This window comes from Oncorhynchus nerka, linkage group LG21 (genome assembly GCF_034236695.1).
Source record: "Oncorhynchus nerka isolate Pitt River linkage group LG21, Oner_Uvic_2.0, whole genome shotgun sequence".
Lineage (NCBI taxonomy): Eukaryota > Metazoa > Chordata > Actinopteri > Salmoniformes > Salmonidae > Oncorhynchus > Oncorhynchus nerka.
This window is the reverse complement of record NC_088416.1, coordinates 1,575,989-1,585,358: the sequence shown is the minus strand read 5'-3', so window position 1 is coordinate 1,585,358 and position 9,370 is coordinate 1,575,989. Positions and strand designations below refer to the sequence as shown.

The following is a 9,370-nucleotide window of genomic DNA, read 5'->3' as shown; positions in this document are numbered from 1 at the left end:
GTATTATATACATTTGTTGTATTTTACACATGTACAAGAGTGTATTATATACATTTGATGTATTTTACACATGTACAAGAGTGTATTATATACATTTGTTGTATTTTACACATGTACAAGAGTGTATTATATACATTTGTTGTATGTTACACATGTACAAGAGTGTATTATATACATTTGTTGTATTTTACACATGTACAAGAGTGTATTATATACATTTGTTGTATGTTACACATGTACAAGAGTGTATTATATACATTTGTTGTATTTTACACATGTACAAGAGTGTATTATATACATTTGTCAATTGGACATGTGTTTTTTACATATCCGAACCTCCCCTGAGACACCCTCAGACAGTGGGGGATAAAGTGACATAGTCACTCTGCACTCATCCACTGGAAGATAACACAGATTATTGCAAATCCTCTGTTGATGACTGGGTTCTTTCTTGTATGAAGTTGCTGTTCAATTGCTCTGCCATTATTACTATTATTATTATTATTATTATTATTATTGTATGAGGTATTCTTGTTGGGGTTACCCCTGTGCTGTGATGTGGGTAATATAGGAGGTGTATTCTCTTTTCTCTCCACTGGCTATCTGGTAAACAGGCTACACTCTAGGCAGTCTCTTCTGCTGATGTGTGTGGGTCTGGTAGTGGTACTCTCTCTATTCTACTCTTTTCTTTTCGGCATGGTTAATACCTGCCTGGCGCCCGAACAAAATCTTTCTTTATCCCTCTCTAATAAATACCGCTACAAGACAGATAATTATAGTGGAATTATGGTGGTGTATAGTAGTGGTACATTATTGTAATGCTAATATAACAACTAGTAGTCTGTCAATTATGACATTATTTAAATACAAACTATACTATTGTGAGATGAAATTGCAATTCCATTCTATCACTTCCATAGTGGCAGATGATATAAAATATTGGGTCATTAGGTATTGGCCTACAGTATCTCATATTGATCCATCTGGGGTTTGTGGACTGGAGCCAATTTACCAGATAGAGCAGAGACTGCAAGACAGAAACTATCTGACCCGTGACTCAGTGTGGATCGAACATGGAGCGAGAGAGGGATGGAGAGACAGATGGAGAGAGAGATGAAGTAGGAGGAAAATAAAGAGGACACTTTAAAGAAGAGCATGGACATCAGTGCATTGGAAATTAATTCTACAACATTTCCATTGATCATATGATACTTATTTTACATTTCTGAAATGATCAACCTTGAAATGTTACTCAGATGTAATCCTGCTTGGACAAGAGATGTTGGTACTTACATTGTCAACCAGTAGGTGGCAGTGTGAGTTACTGTAGCATGACTACCAGGTACCCCATGTGATTTACCTGGTTCACACAGAATACACTCAGATAAGCACATAATGTTGAGCTGAGGGATGTTTTCCACTCTAGATATAATACTTTGAGATAACTACATAATGTTGAGCTGAGGGAGGTTTCCACTCTAGATAGAATACATTGAGATAACTACATAATGTTGAGCTGAGGGAGGTTTCCACTCTAGATAGAATACATTGAGATAACTACATAATGTTGAGTTGAGGGAGGTTTCCACTCTAGATAGAATACATTGAGATAACTACATAATGTTGAGCTGAGGGAGGTTTCCACTCTAGATAGAATACATTGAGATAACTACATAATGTTGAGCTGAGGGAGGTTTCCCACTCTAGATAGAATACATTGAGATAACTACATAATGTTGAGTTGAGGGAGGTTTCCACTCTAGATAGAATACATTGAGATAACTACATAATGTTGAGTTGAGGGAGGTTTCCACTCTAGATAGAATACATTGAGATAACTACATAATGTTGAGCTGAGGGAGGTTTCCACTCTAGATAGAATACATTGAGATAACTACGTAATGTTGAGCTGAGGGAGGTTTCCACTCTAGATAGAATACATTGAGATAACTACATAATGTTGAGCTGAGGGAGGTTTCCACTCTAGATAGAATACATTGAGATAACTACATAATGTTGAGCTGAGGGAGGTTTCCACTCTAGATAGAATACATTGAGATAACTACATAATGTTGAGCTGAGGGAGGTTTCCACTCTAGATAGAATACATTGAGATAACTACATAATGTTGAGCTGAGGGAGGTCTCCACTCTAGATAGAATACATTGAGATAACTACATAATGTTGAGCTGAGGGAGGTTTCCACTCTACATAGAATACATTGAGATAACTACATACTGTTGAGCTGAGGGAGGTTTCCACTCTAGATAGAATACATTGTGATAACTACATAATGTTGAGCTGAGAGAGGTTTCCACTCTAGATAGAATACATTGAGATAACTACATAATGTTGAGCTGAGGGAGGTTTAAACTCTAGATAGAATACATTGAGGTAACTACATAATGTTGAGCTGAGGGAGGTTTCCACTCTAGATAGAATACATTGAGATAACTACATAATGTTGAGCTGAGGGAGGTTTCCACTCTAGATAGAATACATTGAGGTAACTACATAATGTTGAGCTGAGGGAGGTTTCCACTCTAGATAGAATACATTGAGATAACTACATAATGTTGAGCTGAGGGAGGTTTCCACTCTAGATAGAACACATTGAGATAACTACATAATGTTGAGCTGAGGGAGGTCTCCACTCTAGATAGAATACTTTGAGATAACTACATAATGTTGAGCTGAGGGAGGTTTCCACTCTAGATAGAATACATTGAGATAACTACATAATGTTGAGCTGAGGGAGGTTTCCACTCTAGATAGAATACATTGAGATAACTACATAATGTTGAGTTGAGGGAGGTTTCCACTCTAGATAGAATACATTGAGATAACTACATAATGTTGAGCTGAGGGAGGTCTCCACTCTAGATAGAATACTTTGAGATAACTACATAATGTTGAGCTGAGGGAGGTTTCCACTCTAGATAGAATACATTGAGATAACTACATAATGTTGAGCTGAGGGAGGTTTTCCACTCTAGATAGAATACATTAAGATAACTACATAATGTTGAGCTGAGGGAGGTTTCCACTCTAGATAGAATACATTGAGATAACTACATAATGTTGAGCTGAGGGAGGTTTCCACTCTAGATAGAATACATTGAGATAACTACATAATGTTGAGCTGAGGGAGGTTTCCACTCTAGATAGAATACATTGAGATAACTACATAATGTTGAGCTGAGGGAGGTTTCCACTCTACATAGAATACATTGAGATAACTACATAATGTTGAGCTGAGGGAGGTTTCCACTCTACATAGAATACATTAAGATAACTACATAATGTTGAGCTGAGGGAGGTTTCCACTCTAGATAGAATACATTGAGATAACTACATAATGTTGAGCTGAGGGAGGTTTCCACTCTAGATAGAATACATTGAGATAACTACATAATGTTGAGCTGAGGAAGGTTTCCACTCTAGATAGAACACATTGAGATAACTACATAATGTTGAGCTGAGGGAGGTTTCCACTCTAGATAGAATACATTGAGATAACTACATAATGTTGAGCTGAGGGAGGTTTCCACTCTAGATAGAATACATTGAGATAACTACATAATGTTGAGCTGAGGGAGGTTTTCACTCTAGATAGAATACATTGAGATAACTACATAATGTTGAGCTGAGGGAGGTTTCCACTCTAGATAGAATACATTGAGATAACTACATAATGTTGAGCTGAGGGAGGTCTCCACTCTAGATAGAATACATTGAGATAACTACATAATGTTGAGCTGAGGGAGGTTTCCACTCTAGATAGAATACATTGAGATAACTACATAATGTTGAGCTGAGGGAGGTTTCCACTCTAGATAGAATACATTGAGATAACTACATAATGTTGAGCTGAGGGAGGTTTCCACTCTAGATAGAATACATTGAGATAACTACATAATGTTGAGCTGAGGGAGGTTTCCACTCTAGATAGAATACATTGAGATAACTACATAATGTTGAGCTGAGGGAGGTTTTCCACTCTAGATAGAATACATTGAGATAGCTACATAATGTTGAGCTGAGGGAGGTTTCCACTCTAGATAGAATACATTGAGATAACTACATTATGTTGAGCTGAGGGAGGTTTCCACTCTAGATAGAATACATTGAGATAACTACATAATGTTGAGCTGAGGGAGGTTTCCACTCTAGATAGAATACATTGAGATAACTACATAATGTTGAGCTGAGGGAGGTTTCCACTCTAGATAGAATACATTGAGATAACTACATAATGTTGAGCTGAGGGAGGTCTCCAGTTTACACTGTAAGTGATCTATGGAATCAGACTTTGAATACCAAACAGGGAAGTGTTTATACAGCTAAAACTGATGTAGGATATCCATCAATATTATAGCATTATGGTAAATATGGGAACGAGGGACCAGATTTCTAATTGGTTCCCCAAATGTCGAGAGAGACAGAGAGAGAGAGACAGCGAGAGAGACAGAGACAGAGAGAGAGAGACAGAGAGAGAGCGAGAGAGAGAGTCAGAGAGAGAGAGAGAGAGAGAGAGAGACAGACAGACAGAGAGAGAGAGACAGAGAGAGAGCGAGAGAGAGAGACAGAGAGAGAGAGAGAGACAGAGAGAAACAGAGAGAGAGAGAATGAGACAGAATGAGAGAGAGAGAGAGAGACAGAAACAGAGACATAAAGAGAGAGAACGAGAGCAACAGAGCGACAGACAGAGAGAGTGCACCCCCCTGTACAGTAATCAGCATACAGCAGCCATATTTAATGTATGCAGTGAATGTGTGCGACAGACAGTGCGCAGCTAGGAGACAGATTGAACGGTTGTGTATGTGCATGTGTGTGCATCCGTGCGTGTGCCTGTGTGTGTGACAGATTTAAGAGTCATTCTGAGGGGACAGCAGCAGCAGCAGGGCTGAAGGGCTGAAGGTCCTGGCCTTAGTTAATTATTGACACCATAGAATGCTCAGCTTTGTGCGGGGCTCAGCATACATGTCACTTCCTGTTGCCAAAACACACCTCATTATGTAATGGAGGTATAGGCTTTGAAATCTCTAAGTGTCTGTCTGTCTGTCTGTCTTTCTGTGTGTGTGTGTGTGTGCATGTGTGAGTGTGTGTAGGGTGTGTGTGTGTGCATGTGTGTGGGGTGTGTTTAAGTTAGGAGAGTAATCTGGTCAGATGAGATACCTTTGGAAACGAGTTTCACTTGAGAGAAAGAGAGATACAGAGAGACAGAAAGATGATAAAACTCTGCCCTTTCTGTCCATTTTTCACAGTAACCCTGTTTTCAGAGCCGTAGAGGAAGTTTGTTCTTCATTGACAACCTCTCCACCGTACAGGCTATACTCTCTCCCCTCTGTCTCTCATTCACTCCCTCCATCAGCTCAATCCGTCCAGACTGCCAGGGCTCCATCAGGATGATGTCAGCTGGGCTACAGATGCTGGGCGCGGCCCTGGCGATCATTGGCTGGCTGGGACATATCATCATCTGTTCTCTGCCCATGTGGAAGGCGACAGCCGCCATCTCACACCAAACCCTCACCACTCAGGTCATCTGACAGGGTTTATGGAGCATGGGCCAGAGGTAGTGTAAGGTCTACAACACCCTCCTGCCCTTGCTCCTGGACCTGCAGGCCACCAAGGCTCTGACCATCATCGCAATCATCGCCGGAGTGTACGCCATCCTGTTGGGCATCGCCGGGGGGAAGTGCATCAACTCAGTGGATGACGAGAGGTCCAAGGCCAAGGTATACAACGCTAGCTGGGTCGTCTTCCTCATCACTGCCCTCCTGGTCTTAGTCCCAGTCTGTTGGCCAACACCATCATCCAAGACCAAGACTTCTACAACCCCCTTTCAGGCTACCAAAGGGAGCTGGGAGCCACGCTCTACACCGGCTAGGGCCCCAATTGGTATTTTGAGGGTCCAATCATAATGATTACATCGAGGCAGATGCCCCAGGGATAGAGTGGCCCACAGTCATTGAATATGGCACTTTTAAATGTTAGAGCAATCCTTAGTAAAGCCTTTCTCGTGAATGACCTCATTACGAACTATGATAAAATCATTGTGTTGGGCGATTTTGACATTCATGTTAACAAAAAGACTGTCTCCAAGGCCATTGAATTTATGAATCTTTTGAGCTCTATGGACTTCATCCAACATGTTAACCGTGGCTATACTCTGGACCTGTGTAAAATGGTGGCGGAAGAAATGGCAGCAGTTTTACGGGCGCACAACCAATTGTGCTATTATGTATTTCTTTTTTGCGTTATTTGTAACTTATTTTGTACATAATGTTTCCGCAACCGTATCTTACGGCAAAAAAGAGCTTCTGGATATCAGGACAGAGATCACTCACCTCAGATTAGACAAAGAGCTTCTGGATATCAGGACAGAGATCAGTCACCTCGGATTAGACAAAGAGCTTCTGGATATCAGGACAGAGATCACTCACCTCGGATTAGACAAAGAGCTTCTGAATATCAGGACAGAGATCACTCACCTCGGATTAGACAAAGATCTTCTGGATATCAGGACAGAGATCACTCACCTCGGATTAGACAAAGAGCTTCTGGATATCAGGACAGAGATCACTCACCTCGGATTAGACAAAGAGCTTCTGAATATCAGGACAGAGATCACTCACCTCGGATTAGACAAAGAGCTTCTGGATATCAGGACAGAGATCAGTCACCTCGGATTAGACAAAGAGCTTCTGGATATCAGGACAGAGATCACTCACCTCGGATTAGACAAAGATTTTTTCTACAACAAAGACGACGCACAAGACATTCTCCAAACACCCCATAGGACCGACATCCCCGTTATTTGCAAGAGGAAGTGACGCAGGTACAAAGACCCGGATGCCTGGTCAGGACCCGGAGAAGGCGACTGAGAAAGCTGCCATTACCGTCAATACTACTCGCCAACGTGCAATCATTGGACAATAAATTAGACGGGTTACGATCACGAATATCCTACCAACGGGACATCAAAAACTGTAATATCCTATGTTTCACGGAATCGTGGCTGAATGACGACATGGATATTCAGCTAGCGGCATACACGCTGCACCGGCAGGATAGAACAGCACAAGACGAGGGGGGGGCGGTCTGTGCGTATTTGTAAACAACAGCTGGTGCACGAAATCTAAGGAAGTCTCAAGATTTTGCTCGCCTGAGGTAGAGTATATTGTGATAAATTACAGGCCACACTACTTTCCTAGAGATTTTTCAGCTATACTTTTCGGGGCTGTTTATTTACCACCACAGACAGATGCTGGCACTAAGACCGCACTCAGTCAGCTGTATAAGGAAATAAGCAAACAGGAAACCAATCACCCAGAGGCGGCGCTCCTAGTGGCCGGAGACTTTAATGCAGGGAAACTTAAATCAGTTCTACCAAATTTCTATCAACATGTTTAAAGTGCAACCAGAGGGAAAAAATTCTAGATCACCTGTACTCCACACACAGAGAAGCGTACAAAGCTCTCCCTCGCCCTCCATTTGGAAAATCCGACCACAACTCTATCCTCCTGATTCCTGCTTACAAGCAAAAGTTAAAGCAGAAAGCACCAGTGACTCCGTCTACAAAAAAGTGGTCAGATGAAGCAGATGCTAAACTACAGGACTGTTTTGCTATCACAGACTGGAACATGTTCCGGGATTCTTCCGATGGCATTGAGGAGTACACCATGTCAGTCACTGGCTTTATCAATAAGTGCATCGAGGACTTCGTCCCCACAGTGACTGTACGTACATACCCCAAACAGAAGCCATGGATTATAGGAAACATTCACACTGAGCTAAAGGGTAGAGCTGCCGCTTTCAAGGTGCAGCTTACAAGAAATCCTGCGACGAACCATCAAACAGGCAAAGCGTCAATACAGGGCTAAGATTGAATCCCACTACACCGGCGCTCGTCTTATCTGGCAGGGCTTGCAAACTATTACAGACTACGAAGGCAAGCACAGCTGCGAGCTGCCCAGTGACACGAGCCTACCAGACGAGCTAAATCACTTCTATGCTCGCTTCAAGGCAAGCAACACTTTTTATTTATTTTACCTTTATTTTACTAGGCAAGTCAGTTAAGAACAATTTCTTATTTTCAATGACAGCCTAGGAACAGTGGGTTAACTGCCTGTTCAGGGGCAGAACGACAGATTTGTAACTTGTCAGCTCAGGGATTCGAACTAGCAACCTTTCGGTTCCTAGTCCAACGCTCTATCCACTAGGCTACCCTGCCGCCCAAGTAGGTATGTATGAGAGCATCAGCTGTTCTGAATGACTGTGTGATCCCGCTCTCCATAGCCGACGTGAGTAAGACCTTAAAACAGGTCAACATACACAAGGCTGCGGGGCCAGACGGATTACCAGGACGTGTGCTCCGGGCATGTGCTGACCAACTGGCAGGTGTCTTCACTGACATTTTCAACATGTCCCTGATTGAGTCTGTAATACCAACATGTTTCAAGCAGACCACCATAGTCCCTGTGCCCAAGAACACAAAGGCAACGTGGCTAAATGACTACAGACCCGTAGCACTCATGATCCGTCGCCATGAAGTGCTTTGAAAGGTTGGTGATGGCTCACATCAATTTGCATACCACCCAAACAGATCCACAGATGATGCAATGTCTATTGCACTCCACACAGCCCTTTCCCACCTGGACAAAAGGAACACTTATGTGAGAATGCTATTTATTGCTTACAGCTCAGCGTTCAACACCATAGTACCATCAAAGTTCATCACTAAGCTAAGGATCCTGGGACTAAACACCTCCCTCTGCAACTGGATCCTGGACTTCCTGATGGGCCGCCCCCAGGTAGTGAGGTTAGGTAGCAACACATCTGCCTCGCTGATCCTCAACACTGGAGCTCCACAGGGGTGCATGCTCAGTCCCCTCCTGTTCTCCCTGTTCACCCACGACTGCATGGCCATGCACGACTCCAACACCATCATTAAGTTTGCAGACGACACAACAGTGGTAGGCCTGATCACAGACAACGACGAGACAGCCTATAGGGAGGATGTCACACCAGGACAGTCCTGAAGAGGGCACGACAAAGCCTATTCCCCCTCAGGAAACTAACAATATTTGGCATGGGTCCTGAGACCCTACAAAGGTCGTTACAGTTGCAACATCGAGAGCATCCTGACTGGTTGCATCACTGCCTGGTACGGCAATTGCTCGGTCTCTGACCGCAAGGCACTACAGAGGGTAGTGCGTACGGCCCAGTATATCACTGGGGCAAAGCTGCCTGCCATCCAGGACCTCTACACCAGGCGGTGTTAGAGGAAGGCCCTAAAAATTGTCAAAGACCCCAGCCACCCCAGTTATAGACTGTTCGCTCTACTACCGCATGGCCAGCGATACCG

General features: G+C 42.9%; 1 pseudogene; it reads left to right on the top strand.

Moving 5' to 3' along the window:
* Positions 1-5,408: 5,408 nt before the first annotated feature.
* On the top strand, positions 5,409-5,890 carry LOC115104389 (claudin-4-like; annotated as a pseudogene).
* The last annotated feature ends 3,480 nt before the right edge of the window (positions 5,891-9,370 follow it).